Consider the following 20,130-nt stretch of genomic DNA (forward strand, 5'->3'; position numbering starts at 1 on the left):
CAAGGAATTATACACGTACTTGAGTTCAGAACAAGTTTAAGCATTCCTTTATACTACTTTTGTTTTACAGATTTTATATAAAAAAACCCAGATCTGCATAAAACATGAACTTCACTACACATACTCATACAATAAGTAAGTAAATAAGTAAAACTTTATTTCTACCCCACCCTATCTCCCCATAGGGACTCAGGGCAGCTCACAGCATAAAAGGCAAACATTCAATGCCGTAAAATACAACAATAGACTAAACAATTCAAATAGACAGTACAGACCATTCAACAAAAAACAAATCACATAAAAACAATAATGACAAGTTCCACAATATTAATAAAAAACAAGATTAAAATAGGTTAAAAGCCATGTCTAAATTCCATTCCTTATTTCATACAAAGAGAGAGAAAGGGGAAGAGGAAGAGCAAGAAGAGGGAGAGAAGGAGAAAGGCCTATTACAGCTTTGATCAGAGATGGCAAAGATATGACTCTCCAGACATATTAGCTTGCAGCTCCCATTGACCCCATACAGCAGCATATTGAATGGCAATAGATTGTTCATAGACAAAGACAATTTTACACTTTCCCAATAAATCTGGAGTAATCTACTCTGCAGCTGCCCATTCGAGTCCAGGAGCATTCCCAGAGCCATTTGGGGAAATCATATTTCCTGGACACATGGTTTGGTGCCCAAGTGTGAACTCATCAGAAGCAACATTGCCAGCAAGCCACTGTCAGGAAGTGTCAGTGCTGTAAGAAATAAGGATTAAGAGATTTTTAAGATGAACAGAAACTTCAGAAACTTCCCAAATTAATTCATACTGTTCTTTTGTATAACTTTAAAAACTAGCATGATGGACCAGAACATCTTTAGGCCTCATTGTCCTACCTAGAGACAATCAAATCTTGTTTTAATACATTTATAAATTTTAAAGTATCAAGAGTTTTTTTCCCTATCATTGCAAAATTACAATAATATAGTATCTCATAATAAAATGTTCCAAAATAGATTCCATCTAGTCCTTTTGCAGCAGTTCAATTCAATAGACAGTGTCTATTAGATACAGATATTCCCAGGCATAAAATGATTTGGCAAATCAGTTGCAAAGATATAATATTGTGGAAAAGAAGCTGCAACTTTCATTCAGTGTCGCTAATATAGATGAATAAGTAATCAATCCTAGACTTGCAAGAATTAAATCCTTAAAAATCTGGACTTGGATGGAAAAACATCTTTCAGGTTTTCCTCACAATCCATTAAAAAAACATCCCATTTTGAATATGAAAACATTAAATGATTAGGAACCAAAAATATTTCATTTCTATTTTTTTAACTTTCTCCAAATATACCCCTCCCCCAATATTTCTTCCTTGTTTTTCTCCTGTATGGTCCACGTGTTTTTTCCAAGCCTAAGTCATTGATTTCTGTTTTAATTCCTATCGTAACTGTCAGCTAGGATTATGTCCATCCATTGGAACTCTCCATATTTGATTTATTTGAAGTGCTCCTGATGTTCCTATATGGATGGATTTTATACCTTTTACATCTGAACAGAGAATTGTAATACTCTGAGGTAATGGTTTTGTTGAAGAATCACAAATAATTAGAAGAGAAATAAACCTAAATGCAGACATATATGTAGACATGTTTGATAAACTACAAACAAATTTCTCAACAGTCATCAATTTTTGCCTCTGGGATGATGTTCTCTTCTTTTCTATTCTTGTCTCAATGAATGCAATGTCATGTCCCATACATTATTTTTGGTAGTGAAGTAGATATTGCACTATATTTTAATTATTAAGTTGGGTCCATTTATGGGAGAACATTTGGTGTAAGGAAATCCTGACAACTCAAGAAACTTTTTTTTCTATTTTATATAAGATGTTGTTTTCCTTTCATCACACCTTGTATTCGCTGATTCTTGATGTTTAGGTTATATATATATATATATATATATATATATATATATATATATACTTACAATATTGATAATAATAGTATAATGTAATAAATATTATACTACTAATAATAAAATATAATATTAATTATATATTATATATTAAATGTAATATTACTAATATTACCATATAATGATATAGTACAATATAGTAATTTAATGCTTATATTGTATTATGCTAATAATATATTGTATGTACATTTGATTTGTAAGCTGCTCTGAGTCCCTTCTGGGGTGAGAAGAGTAGGATATAAATAAATAAATAAATAAATTTGGGTGGAATATTAGTTCTGCATGCAAAATACTGTAACCTTTTTTGAATATGGAATAATTTGTATAGCCCAAAATACACTGGAATTATTATTAAAATCAAAAAATGCCACATAATTTAATTGTTTTGCTTTTCTGCTGCTGTTATTTAGTTAATCCTACTTTTAGAGCCTTCAGTACATTGCATCTGGCTATTTTCCCTTAAAGAAGAAACTTTTGATTGTGGAGCAAATTTTGACCCACTTGTGGATTGTTTTGGGGTGCCTTTTGGTAGGTATTTTTATTTTATAGTTGTACTACACAGCATATTTCCATTCAGTTAAAGAAGAGTTACAACACTTTGCTTAAACGTCAATCAGGCAAGACTGATAAAAACATGGGATATAAATTGTGGTTATTTCTAAATAAATGTGCAACCTGTTGTGCTATTGCAGTGATAATTATTCTGAGTGAAACAACTTTTTATTATTTTTTCTCCCACAAATTCATTTTGTGATCCAAGTTCCGAGTTTATAGTCAGTTAGTTTGCATTTTACAGGCCGTCTGCACTGAGGTTTGTTAATCGGAGCCATTCAGCTCTTCCGGGAGCATAAATGTGCTGCTTAAGATAGTCAATGAAAAGTGTAGCGCCGCTTCACATCCCCAGTACAAATCAGAAAGGACCAAAAATCACATCTGTCCTCCAGAGTGATGGAGCTGCCCATATCCATTACTGTCAATGACAGCACTGCCAAGCTCAGCATTAACCTCGCTTTATATTTCATTACTGTCTATCACTCTGGGGAAGTTCTAATTGGACAGCTTGGTGAAACATGGCCAGCTTCCCTCCTGCCAGAACAGCAACAAAATTAACTGAAACCCAGGGAATGCAGTCTTTCACTTCTGTTTATTTATTTATTCATTCATTTATTTAACAGGGTGGGAGGGGGTGCACATAAGAGTGCATGTCATCTCATGCAAATGTTAGTAACCTGACCAATTAGGAAGACCATGAAGAGAAATGATGCATGATCCTACATCACTCAAAGAGGACTTGAGCAACTTTATTGAGGGTTTTTACAGACACTTGCAGGCATTTTTGGACTTGCTCCCTCTTCACAAAGCTTTGACTGGGTGAATGCAAAAACAAAAGTCAGCAAACATTCCAGGAATTCATATTTGAGGCAGTGTTCACAGTGCCTTGGAGAACTGTTACTTATAATCAAAGTTTAAAATATACAATCTACTTGTTTTACCCCACCTCGAGTTGCAAGGAGAGATAGGTAACAAATGAAATAATGATCATAATAAGAATTATTATTATCATCATCATCATCGTCAACATCATGTTTTTTATCATTTGAAAAACATTTCCAAAAGGCCTTCAACGATTAATTATTAGGTTGAACTATCTGCCCATCCAACTACAGGATATTCTGCCACTACTACTTTGCACTTTATGGACTACTTTTACTGAGAAACTACCTCTCCCATTTTGATATATTCTGCACTTTGGCCCAGATCCTTGTTTTAGTCTCCTGTTTTTAACATTTTATGCTGTATGTTGATTTTTATGATGGTTTTATTGATATTGATGTTTTACTGTTGGAATAATTGTTTTATCGTTTTATTGCTGTATGTTTCGGGCTCGGTCCCCATGTAAGCCGCTCTGAGTCCCCACTGGGGAGATGGGGCGGGGTATAAAAATAAAGTTATTATTATTATTATTATTATTATTATTATTATTATTATTATTATTGTTATTTTTGCAAAACATGTGGAATTCCTGGTTTTGTAACTGGGGTCTATTTATGCCTATTCTCCCACACTATATCTGCATGTGCCATTGGGTTTTCTGATAAAGTAATAGCGCCCAGAAACACTTCATTAACTGATGAAGAAATGGAGAATAGCCAGCAGCATTGCTGGAACAATGGAACATGTAAGATTAATATGCAAAAGAGTTAATTTTATGGATTGCATCCAAAACAAGAGAGCAAGCAAGCTAGATGAGGTTCAGAATCTTCTATTCCATGCCTTAAGACAGAGGTCGAAAATGTGTGGGCCTCCAGATGATGCTGGTCTGCAACTCCCATAAGCTCTAGCTACCTAAGCAATAATGAAAAACCATGGCAGTTGCTGTACACAAACTTTTGGAGGATTTGCCCATCCTGCCTTGAAGGCTTTAAAAGAAAAGGTCTAGCAGAAGTAAGCAAGAAGACATGAAACCAACCTCTTCTTGCAAACTTAAATCACCAAATGTAAGTGGGTAAGTGGTTATTCAGAAAGACTACTGAAACCTGCCTTCGTAACTTCGAAAATAGGTAATATAATTATAGTGAATTATTGACCTCTCCATCTCCCAAATTTTTTGTATTTTGTCATAATACAGTGTGCAATTGAGACAAGTTGCATTTTGACTGCTTGATGTATGTAAGACACTCAACACTGTGAAGGTTCAAAATATTTTTATTGTATCAAGCAAACAAAAAGCCCATAGAAGAGAATGCTGCAGAACAAATTATGTGACTTCTCGAGGCAGTTACATGGGCACCATAGTTACTTCAGACATGTCATATCAAAAGTGGTGAACACTTATTCGTGACCAATGCCAATTCTACTTGATTTTATTATTGTGTGACAGTAAATTTAATATGTATATTCACATTGACTGTCTTGTGCACATGAAGTGCCTCACATAAAATGGTCACAATGCAAATTCAATCTATTTCAATTCCTGTATGTAACATGCCAAAATGTAGAAAATTCAAAGGAGGGGAATACCTCTGTAAAACACTTCCTGAGACAATGCCCTAAGAGGGATGTATACATTAGAACTGCCCCTTACAAGCACATGTCACACATGTTAACCTTTTTTTTTTAAGAAATAGATTATTGCAATGTACTAAAACTGAGACATCTTTAAGGAACTACAAAAATCTTCTGTTGCTTTTGTTACAATAAAGTTACATTGCTCCCTGAAACTTTTCCATTATATCTGTTTCTGATCTTAGCAGACCCCAACTAATTTTCTTCTCATCTTATCAAGGGGAAGCAGTAGAAAATCAGATTACTGTGGTTCTAAAGTAGCCATTATGTTGTGTCTGTGCCAAGCTACGTATGCTCTAACATACAGATTAGATAAATATCTATTTGGGGAGTGTTTGCAGACTGCCTTATTGACCCAGTAAGCTGTAACAGCTCCAATATGTCAGGGAAATACATATTTAAACTCCACTTAGAATGCAAATTGTTGACCTAACACAGCATAGTTGCTCATTTAGAACTGGGGCACTCTATCACTGAAATCTATGTGTGTTTATTGCTGGCCAAAGATTATGATAAAAAGGCTAGCCTTGCAACCACTGCATGAGTATACATAGCTCTTACATAATGGCACATAATTGCCCTTGGATAGATTGCTGTAGACCGTAGACAAGTGAGGCTGTTAGATGACTGACAGATCTTGGAAATGTGTATTTAAATATGGAAAATATGATGATAAAGTGTGCTGTTTTTATTTAGAAAATGTTAGAGGTGACATTGTAGGTACATCTGAAAATCCTACAGAGACATACAAAATTGCCACTCTCCACCGATATATACCTTCCTTGCCCAGTTTCTCCATGCCTCACAGCCTCTGAGGATGCCTGCCACAGATGCGGGTGAAACGTCAGGAGAGAATACTTCTGGAACATGGCCACACAGCCTGAAAGACATACAACAACCCTGTGATCCTGGCCATGAAAGCCTTCGACAACACATTGAACACTTGGAATGAAGGGTTTTTGGGTAGCTACAATTGGGGCACTAGGGAATGACATTTTTACAATACAATCCCAGTTCTGGGTAAAGTTAAGGATAGGCTGCTGCAGAGAACTCTTGGGATCCTGCCACAATTGTTTTTCTCAATGTATCCTGTAACCAGGAGAGCATTGTCCATGTCTTTCCTTAGTGTCCTGATCTGCAGTTCCTTGGAAATATTCATTTAGGTAAAGGCAGGCTTTGCTGTCAAGTTCTTTATCAATAACCATAAATGTAAATCTCGGAAGTTATGAGATCATAAATCTGTTTTACAATTTTGTAACTACTGAGCAGGATGTCTGCTATCATATATATTTTTAAAGAATGCCAGGTCTTCTGTTTTTTAATGCATATTTGAAAACGAAACACCACTTCATCCAAATCAGAAAAAAAGAATGTGCCCCTTTCCGAAAGGGTGCCAACCTGGGAGAAACTCTGACAAAAATTATTTATTTGCATGTAAGAGTAAATACAAGGACCAATATTTGACTGGGACAGGTCTCAGGGGAAGGGATTTTTGTGAAATCACAAAGACGGAGCAGCCAAGGTTGAGAAATGGGGCAGTACTGGCTTTAGATACCACCAACAACAATAATGGCAAATCATAATATAGACATTGTGAAATTGCTCAAATCAAAAATATAAATCCAAAATACATGTGTGTGTGTGTGTGTGTGTGTGTGTGTACAAATGCTTAATGTACATTAAATGAATACACTGTTGGGAATAAAGTGTAAGAGAAAAAAATGCAGGGAATCGGTCCATATGATTACAAAGATGGAGGTGCTGAGAAGAGGCTTGTACAGAGAACCCTACTTTTACACTTCCCAAAACACGGAATGAACGGGCATTGATATGCTGGTTCATGCTACATTTGGAGGCCACACAAAGAGGCAAAACCCTGTCATATTGGCAGGAATGACCATACAACCTAGCATGGCAATACTGGATCAGCATCCTTCCCTTCCAATGCTTTGTTTTGTCCCCAAAACAAAGGGAAAGCCTCCTTAATTGTTTCTAGGACTGCAGATGGTGATCCCAGATGTCTGTCTCCACAACCCAGTACATGCAAATATTTGGATCTTCAAGGAAAATTGGTGTAAACCACATTAAAAGATTTACTTGGGTTACTCTATATTAGCCTGTGCAATTGACAGCCCAGGCTAATGAGACATCTACATCACATTTTCTGTAAGTGTAGATGGGTTCTATGTGAAACTATGGATGTGAAACTGCATATATCAATTCTGCAGATATTGTGTCTTATAGGGGTTTTTTTGCTATAAGCCAAAAAGCTGAAGTTTAATCTTTTGTTACTCTCCATCCCATTGTTTTCATTCTCTAAATATGCTCACTTGGCCAAACACATATTTCAAGATAGCACCTGGCCTTGAAATTCTTCTTCTGGGCCAGTTAACTGTGTCAATAGCCTTGAATATTGCTACACCTATAAACCTTGATTACATAACTATAAACATCTGTATATTTATTTTATTCACAAAAGAATACCATCTTATCTGTTCAGGCACTACATGTCTCTAAGTAGGCATTAAAAAGATGAATATTTTTGATGTTTGTTATGTCTATAAACATCCCTTATATAGCTGTAAACATCATTACATTTTAGCATAGCCTGGCTGTTTCTCTCATCAGTATCAGCATGTCTGGATTGATTATCAACTTGACAGTTTGAAACAGTAACTCAGGCACCTTCTACACTGCCATATCAAATCCAGATTATCTGCTTTAAACTGGATTTTATGGCAGTGTAGACTCATATAATCCAGTTCAAAGCATAAAATGTGGATTACCCGATTTGATAATCTGGATTTTATGGCAATGTAGAAATGGGCTGAGAGGCTTCATTATAACCTTCTCCTATTGAAGACTACAAAACAGTCTTATATTAGCCTTCTCTTTTATTTTCTCCCTAGTATCTGCTCACATCAGCTGTTCCATTTTGTCCAATAAGATAAAAGATCTTTACTAGATCCTTCTTTTCAATCAGATTTTCGAGCTATTTTAAATAAACTGTACATGGCTAATTCTAGACTTGTAGTTCAGCCTGATTGTATCAACCAGTTGATTTCATCAGTCAGCAGAGCACCTGAAATAGGTTTATTATCTGACCTTGTTTATACTTGAGCAAACATTGTGCAGACATGGGCTGTTGCAGGCTCTCAATAACACATGCATTTCCTAAAATACTAATTTTTCTGCTTTATGCTTCAAACTATGTTTGGGAGGCTTAAATTTAGAAAATTATAACTTGAATTGGTGTTCTGTCTGTCTCAATGTGCTTCTTGCTAAAGAGTGACTGGATGTAATCATTTTTTTCATTGTCATGCTCTGACAAGTACTTGCATCAAGGTATTATGGGAAAGGTGGTTTTTAAAAAAAATCTGTCTGCTGCTTCCATAATGTCTGTGATTCAGAGATCTCTCAGAACCAAACATTTGGATAATGATTCATTGAAGAAGATATATGGAATCTATTTACAGTCAGTTCCTCCATTGTCCCCATTATTGTGCACCTCTATTGCAACTGTAGCCACCACTATCTCCTGTTCTTCTCATTATCACCATGTGGCTTCATCATCACTATCACCTCTTGTGGTGTCTAAGTGGTATTTTTTCTTATCTTCCCCTCCCTATTGTGGATAGAGCATCACTTAATAATAATTATAAATATTAGGTAAAGGTAAAGGTTTTCCCCTGACATTAAGTCCGGTCCTGACCGACTGTGGGGTTGGTTCTAATCTCTATTTCTAAACTGAAGAGTTGGCATTGTCCGTAGACACCTCCAAGGTCATGTGGCCAGCATGACTGCATGGAGTTCCATTAACTTCCCGTTGGAGTGGTACTTATAGTTTTACTCACATATGCATGTTTTCGAACTGCTAGGTTGGCAGAAGCTGGGGCTAACAGTCTGAGCTCATCCCGCTCCCCAGATTCGAACTGCTGACCTTTTGGTCAGCAAGTTCAGCAGCTCAGTGGTTTAACCCACAGTGCCAACGGGGGCTCCAATTATAAATATTTCCTAGTATAATTTTTCATCAGAATGGGTGTCTTCAATTCTTAATCCAAAAATAAGATGATGTATCTGAGCTCTCAATTGAATGATTAAGCAAAATTGAGCATCTGCATGGGCCACAGGTGTGACTAATGGGCCCCAATTGTCAAAGGTCATTCCTCCAGGCAGACCATGTGGGGTCTGCTTCTGAAGGTGCCCAGGCTTCTCCTGTATCCCCATCATCCATGAGCCCAGTGTCCTCCCCAAGATCCTCCGGAGCTCGTGTCCAGTCTATGCCAACCTCTTCCACGACCACCGGGTCTTCAACAGTCATTCCCACCTCAGGATCCCCTTCCAAATCCCCGAATGAATCCTCATCTGAGGATTCCTCAAGTATTTCCCTGATCCTTTTTCTGCATAAATTTTCCAATGAGCCTTCCTCTTGAGGAGTCTTCCTTCCCCTCCTGATCCCACCATTGGTACTAACAGCCTCCGAAGACTCATTCACAACACCAATTTTGGCCAGAAGTAATTTGATGACATCCAGTGACTTCTAGCCCCCTACCCAGGGTAAAATGGGTTAACCTGATTTTATCCTGCGTTAGCAAAAGTTGGGGAATGTTCTGTAACTTCTGTGAAGCTTTGGAGCATCCCTAATTTGAATCAGCCAAGTTGTTCACAGGGGTCAGAGCCGTCATCCCATTTTTCTTGAGCTTGGTGATACACTTACCTCTTTCTGTTCTTTGTCTGTTTTTCCAGTGGCCATGAAGCTCTAAGAACTTGTGTTCGTTGCCAGGCATCTTTGTTGATGTCAGCCAAGGTTCCCAGCAACAACCAGGGATTCTCCAAAGTTCTGTTAGCACTGCCATAGTGACAAAGGACAACAAAGGCAAGGAAGACTATCCCACAGAGATGAACAAGGTCTAACCTAACTGAACAATCAGAACTGCTTTCTGTTGTCACAATTGAACAAAGATGGGCAGTGTAGCTGCCCCTGGTGTCAGTCAAGATGATTGCTACTTCAGATCAGTTCTACATATTGTGGCCTGTGTAGATGGGTTCCAAGAGTTCTATGCTGTTAAATCTTGTCAGAGATAACACAACCCAATGGGAAAAAAAATCTTGAGGTCTTGGTTTTTAGGCCTACTCCTGGAGTTATTTAGGGCTATCAGAAGCTTCAAACCCAAATACTGGCAGAGCCTTAATCAAGAGTCTGAGGTCAAACTGATAGACTAACAGAGGTACAATCACTAGAAGGATAATACAAATAGAGAAGCCAAATGTCCATTTCAAGGTTGTAAGCCGATTGCCAGAGTTTCCAGAGTGCAAGGTTGAATCAGATTCCATAAGCTGAGGTCCAAGGTAAGTCCAGGGTTCAGGAACATGAGATAGCAAGAGTCCAAGGGCATAGTTTCTAGAACTAACATTGCAGCCAGCAACAAAGAGCCATCCCTGACCTCTTTAAATCCTAAATTCACAGGCATTTCCTGTTACTGTCTCTCTTCTCAGTTAATCTCAGGGACCTGCATAGCTGAGACCTCTCCACATATTGACAAAGGTTGGAACAGTTATCTTTTCCTCATTCTGTTCAGAGGAACGTAATTCCAACTTTTTTTAAAAGACTAAGCTGCTGCTCAGTCATTTAGTCATCTCCGACTCTTCGTGACCTCGTGGACCAGTCCACACCAGAGCTCCCTATCGGCCGTCACCGCCCCCAGTTCCTTCAAGGTTAAGCCAGTCACTTCAAGGATACCATCCATCCATCTTGCCCTTGGTCGGCCTCTCTTCCTTTTTCCTTCCATTTTCCCCAGCATCGTGATCTTTTCCAAGTTTTCCTGCCTTCTCATGATGTGGCCAAAATACTTCAGCTTTGCCTCTAATATCCTTCCCTCCAGTGAGCAGCCAGGCATTATTTCCTGGAGGATGGACTGGTTGGAACTTCTTGCGGTCCAAGGCACTCTCAGGATTTTCCTCCAGCACCAGAGTTCAAAAGAGTCTATCTTCCTTCACTCAGTCTTCCTTATGGTCCAGCTCTCGCATCCATAGGTTACTATGGGGAATACCATTGCTTTGACTATGCGGACCTTCGTTGCCAGTGTGATGTCTCTGCTCTTCACTATTTTGTCAAGGTTGGCCATTGCTCTCCTCCCAAGAAGTAAACGCCTTCTGATTTCCTGGCTGCAGTCTGCATCTGCAGTGATCTTCGCGCCTAGAAATATAAAGTCTGTCACTGCCTCCACGTTTTCTCCCTTTATTTGCCAGTTATCAATAGGTGTAGTTGCCATGATCTTGGTTTTCTTGACGTTTAACTGCAACCCAGCTTTTGCACTTTCTTCTTTCACCCTGGTGATAAGGCTCCTCAGCTCTTCCTCACTTTCGGCCATCACAGTGGTATCATCTGCATACCTAAGGTTGTTAATGTTTCTTCCAGCAATTTTAACTCTGTCCTTGGATTCCTCAAGCCCCGCATGTCACATGATGTGTTCTGCGTACAAGTTGAATAGGGAGGGTGAAAGTATGCAGCCCTGCCACACTCCTTTCCCAATCTTGAACCAGTCTGTTGTTCTGTGATCTGTTCTTACTGTGGCTACTTGGTCTTTATACAGATTTCTCAGGAGACAGACAAGGTGACTTGGTATCCCCATACCACCAAGAACATGCCATAGTTTATTATGATCCACACAGTCAAAGACTTTAGAATAGTCAATAAAGCAGAAGTAGATGTTTTTCTTAAACTCCCTGGCTTCCTCCATTATCCAGCGGATATTGGCAATTTGGTCTCTCGTTCCTCTGCCTTTTCTGAACCCAGCTTGGACATCTGGCAACTCTCGTTCCATGTATTGCTGGAGTCTGCCTTGCAGGATCTTGAGCATTACCTTACTGGCATGGGAAATAAGTGCCACTGTACTTACAGACTAAGAGTAGTAGCTAATTCCATGGGTGCAGCTTTAAAGCTTGGCTTAGGTAGCTGATGAGCATTGCTGGGCTCCAGCTTGACCACGGGGCTTTCCACCAGCATATCCTCATCCATGCTCTCCAAGATGTCCATGACAAGGGCACTGATTCAGAAAATTGTAATATATAAACCACATCTATGGACAAGCATATGGAAACTAGTAGATGGTATATGTTCTGTGTCCAAAAAAAGAAGAAGCTAGAGGTGATAGGGAAACTGGTGCCATTTTTGGAATCAGCAGGTCATTTATACCCAGATACAGGTCTAACATTTGAGGCAACAAAATGTGTGTTGGTCAGTGTTATCTGGCTACTGTATACTAAATGAGAAATAATTAAGGTCACCCCAATCTATACAAAATGATCAACTATCAAGTAATTCAACCTCCAAGAAATATCAAATGCTGAATGTGCTCTTTCTTATGTACAGTTAATTTGCAGTAATTTATATTTAATCCAAGGGGCCTCTGGACAACCATTCTGGCTGGCTCCTGCATGCAATTCTACCAGTGTTTTGGAACATGTTTAGACCAATTTCACTTAGTCATCAAGTTGTCCTTACAAGTCTCCTTTTCTGAATTCTCAGAATTTTGCTGACAAACCAAGTAAACAGGAGACTATGTAATAGGAGTAGAATGAAATAAAGGAAACTTTTATTAACTAGTTATCTTTTTATACTCGCTTCATCAGAACAAAAATCTAACAGCTCCTGGCCTGGCTGCTTATTAGATTGTTTCTTTGTCTCCTTAGGAACAATCTTACTTTTCTTAGGTGGCATAATTGTTGCAGAGTATACTACTAAAGATTATTATCATCAACATTTTTTAAAAATAACTAACACAATACAGTTGACTCTGATGGAGCAGAGGATCCAACAGCTCGAGCACCGTATTAAGACCCTTAAGGACATTCAGGCACTCGAGCTCTTCTTGGACACTGCACAACACGCTGCTGTAGATCAGCAGCCTGCATCACACCAACACCACCAAGACCATGATCAGGAACCTTATGGGGAGATCAACTCAAAGGTAGACAACCCTCAGGCTTGGAAGGAGGTCACCCATAGAAGGAGACGCAGGACCAGGCAGCCTCCACAGAACTCCTCTGCTCAGCTGCATTTACACAACAGATTTGAAATTCTTACATCATTAACATACAATCAGGAAACACATCTTGTGGAGGACCACAGTTTCTTAGATACCACTCAGTGGACCATCCTGGATCAATGCGCAGGGGATAGCCCTGACAGGGACAGTGCATCACCACAGTCACACTTATGTAATCATGCAAATGCTCCATCCCCAATCATAGACCAGGAGCAACAGGAACATCCTTGGGAGAGTAATGGGCTCTCGGATGTATCTCAATGGATTGTCATTGATGAATGCACTGGGGATGTTGAGGAGGAGGACAACACTTTACACCTACATGATTCACTTCAACAGGAACACTCTTCAGGGGACATACACACTGTCTTGCACAAAAGGGACCCTGTCAATCCTCAAAGGAAACAGGTCTTGGTAGTAGGTGACTCCCTCCTTAGAGGAACGGAAGCCATCATTTCCAGACCGGATGGGATGGCTCGAGAAACATGCTGCCTCCCGGGGGCAAAAATACACCATATCACTCAGAGGCTCAGCAGGCTCCTAAAGCCCCATCACCCTCCCCACCTTATGTTGATTCATGTAGGTACCAATGACACCGCTAGGCATACTTTTCAAAAGATCACAAATGATTTTCGAGCTCTGGGAACAAAGCTAAAACTGTATAATGTACATGTGATCTTTTCATCCCTCCTCCCCGTTGTAGGACACGGCTCTACAAGGGCCGGAAAAATAGTACAGGTCAATAACTGGCTCAGAAAATGGTGTCAAGAGGAGCATTTTGGCTTCCTTGACCATGGTCTACTCTTCCAAGAGGATGGACTACTGGCAAGCGATGGGGTGCATCTCACACAAGTAGGAAAACATCTTTTTGCACACAGACTCACAAACCTCATCAGGCGCACTTTAAACTAAATCCACTGGGGGAGGGGAACAACAGCCTGGCGAACACTATATTACCCACGACCACAGGGAACCGCCGAAAGGCTAAACGGAGGGCTGCACAAACACAGCAAGGACCAAGTACAGAGAGCACAATAATCCCAAATAAACAGTTCGAGGGGAGGTCACAGGGGCTTACATGTCTTTACACTAATGCTCAGAGCATGGGAAATAAGCAAGACGAACTCCAACTCCTAGCACAGCACCACACATACGATGTCATAGGCATCACTGAAACCTGGTGGGATGACTCCCATCACTGGAATTTAACCATTGAGGGCTATAACCTCTTTCACAGAAATAGAACAAAGGGGAGAGGAGGGGGAGTAGCTTTATATGTCAAAAACAGTTACGTTGCAGAAGAAATGCAAGACTGTAATCCGGGAAACCAGCTTGAAAGCATCTGGATAAGAATCAAGGGAACCGGGACTCAAAAAGATCTTGTCGTGGGTGTCTACTACAGACCTCCGAGTCAGGATGAAGGACTTGATGAAGCCTTCTGTCAACAGCTGACCAAACAGGCACAAAGAAGAGATATAGTAGTCATGGGCGATTTCAATTATCCCGATATCTGCTGGAAAACAAACTCAGCCAAGAGTACAAAGTCCAACAAATTCCTCACTTGCCTTGCAGATAATTTTATGGTCCAGAAGGTAGAAGAGGCAACAAGGGGATCAGCAACTCTTGATCTAATCTTAACAAATGTGGAAGACCTGATCAATACAGTTGAAGTGGTTGGATCCTTAGGGGCAAGTGACCATGTGCTCCTGCAGTTTGCAATACAAAGGAATGCTGAAACTAAGACAAGTCAAACATGCATTCTGGACTTTAAGAGAGCTGACTTCCAAAAAATGAAGGAATTACTGAGCGGCATTCCATGGACGCCGATATTAAAAAACAAGGGAGTTAAGGATGGATGGGAGTTTTTCAAAAGTGAAATACTCAAGGCGCAAATGCAAACAGTGCCAACAAAGAAGAAAAATAAGACAAGTGCAAAGAAGCCAGAATGGATGTCCAAAGAACTTCTAACTGAGCTAAAGCTCAAAAGTGACATGCACAAGAAGTGGAAAAGGGGAGAAATCACCAAAGAAGAATTCAAACGTATAGCCAACTCCTGTAGGGAAAAGGTTCGCAAGGCTAAAGCGCAAAATGAGTTCAGGCTTGCCAGGGACATAAAAAACAACAAAAAAGGTTTTTTTGCTTACGTTGGTAGAAAAAGGAAGAAAAAGGAGGCGATAGGGCCACTGCAAGGAGAAGATGGGGTCATGGTGACAGGGGATAGGGAAAAGGCAGAACTACTTAATGCCTTCTTTGCCTCGGTCTTCTCACAAAAAGAAAGCCATCTTCAACCTCAGCAACATGGAATGGACGAAGGATTGGGGGAAATCCAACCCCAAATAGGGAAACAAGTTGTCCAGGAACACCTGGCCACTCTAAACGAATTCAAGTCGCCAGGGCCAGATCAGCTACATCCAAGAGTATTGAAGGAACTAGCGGAAGTTATTTCAGAACCACTGGCAATCATCTTCGAGAGTTCTTGGAGAACAGGAGAAGTCCCAGCAGATTGGAGGAGGGCGAATGTGGTCCCTATCTTCAAGAAGGGAAAAAAGAACGACCCAAACAATTACCGTCCGGTCAGCCTCACATCAATACCAGGCAAGATTCTGGAAAAGATCATTAAGGAAGTGGTCTGCAAACACTTAGAAACAAATGCGGTCATTGCTAATAGTCAACACGGATTTACCAAAAACAAGTCATGCCAGACTAATCTGATCTCTTTTTTCGATAGAGTTACGAGTTGGGTCGATACAGGGAATGCTGTGGATGTAGCGTACCTGGATTTCAGTAAGGCCTTCGACAAAGTCCCCCACGACCTTCTGGCAAACAAACTAGTAAAATGTGGGCTAGACAAAACTACGGTTAGGTGGATCTGTAATTGGCTAAGCGAACGAACCCAAAGGGTGCTCACCAATGCGTCGTCTTCATCATGGAAAGAAGTGACAAGTGGAGTGCCGCAGGGCTCCGTCCTGGGCCCGGTTCTGTTCAACATCTTTATTAACGACTTAGACGAAGGGTTAGAAGGCACGATCATCAAGTTTGCAGATGACACCAAACTCGGAGGGATAGCTAACACTCCAGAAGACAGGAGCAGAATTCAAAACGATCTTGACAGACTAGAGAGATGGGCCGAAACTAACAAAATGAAGTTCAACAGGGACAAATGCAAGATACTTCACTTCGGCAGAAAAAATGGAAATCAAAGATACAGAATGGGGGACGCCTGGCTTGACAGCAGTGTGTGCGAAAAAGATCTTGGAGTCCTCGTGGACAACAAGTTAAACATGAGCCTACAATGTGATGCGGCAGCTAAAAAAGCCAATGGGATTTTGGCCTGCATCAATAGGGGAATAACGTCTAGATCCAGGGAAGTCATGCTCCCCCTCTATTCTGCCTTGGTCAGACCACACCTGGAATACTGTGTCCAGTTTTGGGCACCGCAGATGAAGGGAGATGCTGACAAGCTGGAAAGCGTCCAGAGGAGGGCGACTAAAATGATTAAGGGTCTGGAAAACAAGCCCTATGAGGAGAGGCTTAAAGAGCTGGGCATGTTTAGCCTGCAGAAGAGAAGGCTGAGAGGAGACATGATAGCCATGTACAAATATGTGAGGGGAAGTCATAGGGAGGAGGGAGGGAGCTTGTTTTCTGCTGCCCTGCAGACTAGGACACGGAACAATGGCTTCAAACTACAGGAAAGGAGATTCCACCTGAACATCAGGAAGAACTTCCTCACTGTGAGGGCTGTTCGGCAGTGGAACTCTCTCCCCCGGACTGTGGTGGAGGCTCCTTCTTTGGAAGCTTTTAAGCAGAGGCTGGACGGCCATCTGTCGGGGGTGCTTTGAATGCGATTTCCTGCTTCTTAGCAGGGGGTTGGACTAGATGGCCCATGTGGTCTCTTCCAACTCTACTATTCTATGATTCTATGATTCTATGAGTTATTATTTCCTGAGGCTGGCTTGGTAATGTAACTGCCAAGTATTATAAACCAGATACCTGAAGGAAAAGAGTGGTATATAAATTAAATAAATAAATATATAAATAATTTGGGGCAAGCCACGTTCTCTCAGCCTCAAAAATCACACTCTCAGCCTCAGAAACAAAAAGAAGTCACTCTTACACTGCCTCAAGGAATCCAAGATAACTATATCAAAACTAAGTCACACTCTCTTCACCTTAAAGAGGCCTAGAGTAGCATTCCAAAATGACCACTGCACATGTAAGAAACCCAAAAATGATCAGTGAAAAACTAATGTGTGTTTAAACAAAATGGCATTCCTACTCAAGAAAATGGCATTCCTACCCGAACAAAATTGTCAGGATGTGTCCGTACCAGCTACAATGAGCTGCTTTGTCCACCGCATGCCATTTCTGTTGGGAGAGGGAGGAAAGCTACATTGTCTGATGGGGTCCATCTGGACTGAGGGGGGACCTGGGAACTGTAGTGTGTTCTGTGAGAATGGAATGTAGCCATTATGAATAGATAGTGGGAGGGGTGTTGGTGGGAACTAGTCAGAACTCTCTTTCTAATACCTATGGTAAGAAGGAAAATAAAGCTGTTTCCAAGGATTTGCCTTTTATGAGCGTGCTTTTATTCCAGGATCTTCCAGGGTCTGACAAAAATGGCCACTGGGAAACTAATGTGCACCTAAACAAAATGGCACTCATCTTAACAAAATGATGGCCAGAGAAAATTACCACCTCAACAAAGTCACATGCTATAATGAAATTAAGTCCTAAAAATTTAAACCCTGTAATTTGTTATGAAGCATATACCCATTGTCTAATTAAATATATAAATCAATTCATCCCTATCCCAATGAAATAATTAACCATATGAACTAAGGAACACAAGAAGAATCCACAGACCAATAGCTAGCTAAATCACAACCAATCACTCCCTGAACCACCACAAAAACCTGAGGTAGCAATAAATGTTGTCACCAAGATACAATGAATTTCATTGAGGAAGATGAGGGTATGTGGCTGACTTAAATAGCCTACACAAGCTACACCCCCTCACCCCATAGTTACAAACAGTAATAGTTTCTGGCCATTCCTGGATACCAGCAAATTGATTTACCCCACTGAAAAGCAATGGAGGTGGGGTAAATCAATTTTCTGGTATCCAGGAATGACCAGAAACTATTACTGTTTGTAACTATGGGGTGAGGGGATGTAGCTTGTGTAGGTTATTTAAGTCAGCCACTTAGTACTTAGTAATGTTTGACTTGGATTCTAGGCATACCACCAGTATTGTTTGGACTGGATTTCAACTTTAAAGAAAGAGAAAAAGAAATTAAGATTCTAACACTTGCAGAAACCACAATACAGGTCAAAATATAGAAGTTATCTTCTGTGAAATTATTTTCCAAGATAATGTAGGGAAAAGTCTCGCAGATGATTGAGGCACACTCTGAGAGAAGTAGATGAGGTGAGGGATTAAACAGGAAAAAAGGCAAACTGAGCATTGGTAATTGTAAAGTCCAACAAAAAAGAGAAAAAGACATTGGGAGTTTGTTAAGGTGATTGAGGGAGTGGAAGGAAATGAAAGTGGCCACTGACCAATGTTAGCAAGGGAGCAGATTAAGCAAATGGATCTTAAGGTAGGTTTACAGATAAGCAGTGATGGTTCAAGGCCACATGGCATATTCCAGCACCAAGAACAGATGAGAGTTTCCCTGTCTCAAATCCAGTACTTTAAGCATTATTTAAGCATTATTCTTTCAGAAAAGCTGTAATATTAAAAAATATATGAAGGTTGAAACATAGCAGGATAAAAAACTGCAACAATTAATGTATTGCAATTACATGATTAAATGCAAATGGAAGTAATTTGCACAATTAGAATGAATTGAACAATATTTATATAATATGTCTGGCTTGAGGAAATGAAATGTGGTAAGCCTATGCTCTCCAGGGCTAGAGAACTATTACTAATTTTGGATAGACCTCCATGTAACTAATTGCTTGTTATGTGACATTGTCATAATAAAACCATATTCCACGTAAAGTTCTGCTAAGAAGAATATAGAATCTTCCAGTTATATTAAGCTTTGTTTTGCTTTGTGGCTGAGGAAAATTAATGAAATCATTGTTTTGCCACATAAAGGCTGCTTAGGTGTGAATATGTGAAACAATGACTGCCAGCTGATAAATTCATACTAACTGGATCAATTTCTTTCAGCTCAGATGTACTTACAATTATAAAAGGTTATAGTTATACACTGAGACGTTCTGTAATATGTGTTCAAACATGGAGATGAGAGAGGAAAATGAAGACTACAAAATGCAGGATATAATCAAACACATCCAGTCTGGATGGAGTGCAAACTGTCTGAAGGACAACAATGTGGGAGAATCTGTGATAGACTAAAGACCATTAATAAAAAATATTTCATTTTCTCTGTTTCCCTTTCCAATCCCTTTTGTGTGTCTTCTGTAGATTGTTTATCTGAGGGCTGAGTCTAATGAGGAAACAGCAAAGACCTGTTGAGACACAGAAAGAAGCAGAGCAATGCAGCTAGAATAAATTATTTTCAGCCATGAATTTAAGAGATATTCTGAATTCTTTTGAAATCAAGCCAGAATAGCAATACAGTCAGGTCCAAGGTCAGAAGCACTAGAAATGAATGGGTGTTGGATTCAAGCCAGTTAACAACATTGTCCTCAGTGAGGGAGTCTCAGCACTGAATGTATTTACATCTCAAGATCTCAACTGTTGTTTGATTAAGGAGCATTTTTGTATGACCTACAAACTCCTATCCTTTGTAACTGTCATTTTAAGGGTATGGCTAAGTTTGACCCTTCTTGAGGCTAGCTGAGATGTGCTTGCTTCAGCTTCACCCACTGGAGTTTGTATAGACTGCTGTAAGGTGCTTGTTCCAGCTGTGGGGTTATCTTCAGCAATTGCTGAGTCAGGCAAAGCAGACTGCTAGGTGTTCTTCATGCAAATCTCCTCTGCTGGCCATTTTAGTAACTCCTCTTCCTTGTCATTTGAGCTGGGTATGACAGTGTGAGGGAGAGGAAATGGAATATTACCAGATTTCCCCACC

General features: G+C 39.9%; 1 long non-coding RNA gene across 1 annotated transcript in view; it reads left to right on the plus strand.

Annotated features, from left to right (window-relative positions):
- Nucleotides 1–19,625, plus strand: part of LOC134298203 (uncharacterized) — a 51,917-nt gene extending 32,292 nt beyond the window's left edge. The window contains exon 3 of the long non-coding RNA XR_010005154.1: nucleotides 19,521–19,625. This is a non-coding gene — a long non-coding RNA (uncharacterized LOC134298203). The remainder of the gene's footprint in view (nucleotides 1–19,520) is intronic.
- The last annotated feature ends 505 nt before the right edge of the window (nucleotides 19,626–20,130 follow it).

Source organism: Anolis carolinensis, chromosome 4, assembly GCF_035594765.1.
Source record: "Anolis carolinensis isolate JA03-04 chromosome 4, rAnoCar3.1.pri, whole genome shotgun sequence".
NCBI classification, from domain to species: Eukaryota; Metazoa; Chordata; class Lepidosauria; order Squamata; family Dactyloidae; genus Anolis; species Anolis carolinensis.